The sequence below is a fragment of the Megalobrama amblycephala genome, linkage group LG12 (assembly GCF_018812025.1).
Source record: "Megalobrama amblycephala isolate DHTTF-2021 linkage group LG12, ASM1881202v1, whole genome shotgun sequence".
NCBI classification, from domain to species: domain Eukaryota; kingdom Metazoa; phylum Chordata; class Actinopteri; order Cypriniformes; family Xenocyprididae; genus Megalobrama; species Megalobrama amblycephala.
Window position 1 is genome coordinate 36,752,177 of NC_063055.1, and position 3,288 is coordinate 36,755,464.

At 41.2% G+C, this 3,288-nt stretch overlaps 1 long non-coding RNA gene across 2 annotated transcripts; it reads right to left on the bottom strand.

Moving 5' to 3' along the window:
• LOC125280453 lies at positions 1–3,288 on the bottom strand. Of its 2 annotated transcripts, none has more exons than XR_007187605.1 (3): positions 3,150–3,288; positions 1,099–1,246; positions 1–226 (listed from the first exon to the last, which is right to left on the bottom strand). It is a non-coding gene; the product is annotated as an uncharacterized LOC125280453 (long non-coding RNA). The 2 variants fall into 2 exon arrangements; XR_007187606.1 differs by lacking the exon at positions 3,150–3,288 and adding an exon at positions 2,702–3,038.

Genomic DNA, 3,288 nt, shown 5'->3' on the forward strand with positions numbered 1-3,288 from the left:
ATGTTTTTAAATTACTTATTGGCCATCATGGCCCTTCACACAAAGAAATACAATTATAACTATAACTTGACCAACAGGGTCATATAAAAACATTTCTTAAAACCCACATCACTTTTATCACTTCATGAACATACCAACATGGCCAAACAACAAGTCCAACAAACTTGCGATCAAAAAAGAACAATTCTGCTCCAGATGATGTTCCATCCCAGGATTCAAAGAGAGGCTAGAAATATTGAAAGGAACAAAGAGGACAATACATTAGATATATTACAAAACATAATACTTTAAGGGTGCGTTCACACTTGTAGTTCGGTTTGTTTGGTTCATTTGGTCCGGACCAAAGAAGAAAAAAAACATTTAGTCCTGGTCCGGTTAGCGTTCAGATTGGCAATTTTATCACCGAACCAAAAGATACCGAACCTAAAGGCACAGGGAGGGATACATTCACAACGTGATTGGTCGGATTTTATGACGTATTGCCTATTTTGAGACGGAACTTACCGAACATCCAAAACAATGCTGTTTGCTGAGGTAAATGCGCTCATTGTGTGTGCGTAGCGGGGCGTAGCCTGCATGTGATGGTATTTTGGCCAGTTGGGAACTCGTGAAGAGCTTATAAAATGTGTAAAGTAGTCAAAACATCGGCAGGAATCCATCCGTCACACACACAAACGATCTGCTGTGTGGAGACGCGCGTCTGATGCCTGTAATGAGCAAACTCGCGTCTATGACGAGAAAAACCGACATGCGTGAGGATTCTGTCCTTTTTAGGGTCTCATATTCCTGTTTTTGGTTCGGTTACATGTCTTTGGTCCGTGTTGCGTTCATATATCATTCGAACCGCACCCGAGTTCGTTTGGAAGCTTGTTTGGTGCACACCGGGGTTCGGATGGCAGCGTTCACATATGTTCAAATGAACCGCACTAACCGAGCAACCGCACCAGGGTTTGTTTTAATCGAACCAAACATGACAAGTGTGAATGCACCCTAAGAGACTGATAGAGGGATGATAGATACAGTCAGATACAGATATAGAATAATAAAAGTATATAATAAAAGGAAAAATAGATCTTGGTGTGTGTGTGTATTTCTTACATTTCAGAAATTCCACTGAAAATCCATCACTTTGCACAGAAGAGTGGCCACATGTAGGTTGAACGCAACCCGTTTCTTCTGAACTGTCTGCCTGTTGTTTTAGATGGCACTTTTCCTTTCGTCTTTGTTCCTCTCTCCAGATAAATACCTACAAAGTGCATAAAGGGTCAGGAATTCAGATTGGTTTTAACTTTTGAGGCATGTAATCATGTTTATGAAATTATACCATGTGGTAGAGCAGTATTAGCCTACAACTCCAGTCCTGAATACTTACCTCCCAGAAAGTTTTAGATGTCCCACTAATCAACACCTTATTTAACTAATTTTTTTGCCAGCGTCAAATAAAGAGACATCTAAAACATTCACCCTAAAAAATAAATGTCTAATCTAGTTGAGAAACAAATAGTTTGTAGTTGTGTTAAAGGCCTCAATAGATATAAAATGTACGTCTAAAAGACAAGTACAGGATGATCAGTTTGTTCATATCTGTAAATAGCACATTTCATTTCAAGTTAAAAAAGATTTGTTTTCGTAATGGTACGTTAATACATTAAAGCTGCTGTAGGTAACTTTTGTAAAAAAATATTTTTTACATATTTGTTAAACCTGACATTATGTCCTGACAGTAGAATATGAGACAGATAATCTGTGAAAAAATCAAGCTCCTCTGGCTCCTCCCAGTGGTCCTATTGCCATTTGCAGAAATACACCGCTCCCGGTAAGAAACAACCAATCAGAGCCAGGAGGAGTGTCTTAGCAGTGTCAATCAATCAAGCTCGCGTGCGCGCTGATCTCACTCCTGTCATGCACAGTGTACAGGCGTCAAATTCAAGATTACCGGTGTGCCGCAGCTTTGCTTATGGCGAAATAAAACGATGTTATATGCAAAGGACCACCCTGAAATCTACAAGAAACCATGCCATACATAATTTGTCAGTCCTGTTTTGAAATTATCTTAGTTGTGTAGTTCTTAAAAAATTAAACAAATCAAGCAGGGATACTTACTTGTCAAGCAGAAATGTGGCTGACTCTGCATCGGTTTTTAATCCGTTCAGGACACGTAGCTCCCTCCACCTCGGAAAAGCCGCTCCGATATTTACCCTCGTTTTATTTCGGGCTCTATCTAATTCTTTCTTTTTGGCTTTTTTATCATCGTCATCTGTCTTTTTCCGTTTACCCGTCTTTATTTTATGAGCAGGTGCCACTTGAGGAATTGGCAGTTTGGATTGTTTTTCCGCCATAAGCAAAGCTGCGGCACACCGGTAATCTTGAAGCCTGTATGCGCTGGCGCTGTGTATGGGAGGGGTGAGATCAGCGCGCACGCGAGCTTGATTGATTGACACTGCTAAGACACTCCTCCTGGCTCTGATTGGTTGTTTCTTACCGGGAGCGGTGTATTTCTGCAAATGGCAATAGGACCACTGGGAGGAGCCAGAGGAGCTTGATTTTTTCACAGATTATCTGTCTCATATTCTACTGTCAGGACATAATGTCAGGTTTAACAAATATGTAAAAAAATTTTTTTTACAAAAGTTACCTACAGCAGCTTTAACTATACAAGGCAAACTGAAATCAAACAGAGATGTTAAAGTGTTTGCATTACCTTAAGTTAGCAAATGTCCACAAATACATCACATTGGTTACGTTAACAGCATGAAGCAGCACCATTTTGCGTGACACATCCTCCGTGAGCGGCCTGATCGCGTCGCGAGGCTTTTTCGTTTCGGCCCGTGTTAACAGATGACTGTCTGCCTGTACAAATGTGATTTACGCCATAAAATAATCACGACCAAGTGCGCTGATGAACACGAAGTTCTCGTGAATTCCAACTGTTTCTAATTATTAATTTTCGGCCCACAGCCGCTATGCTAAAGCGCCGGGGAATGTGTGAGATCCTACCGCGACCGCGCTGAGGAAAAGCCCGCGCAAGTCTGCTTCGCGCCCCGCGGACGGAGGATGCGTCAATCCGGGGTTACCAATATGAATCGCGAATGTAAATACATACATATTTACCAAAGACTGAGGGGGAAATTAAATAATAAGTCACTTACCACAGTTGTAAATCACTCCTCTTGCTGCTACTCGAATCTTGACCGTTGGAGATCCCACAATGCCTCTGTATATTTGAAATTTACAGCAATATTCTGTAAATTTGATTCAAACCGCCACGCCCACCCGGAATTCATTGCA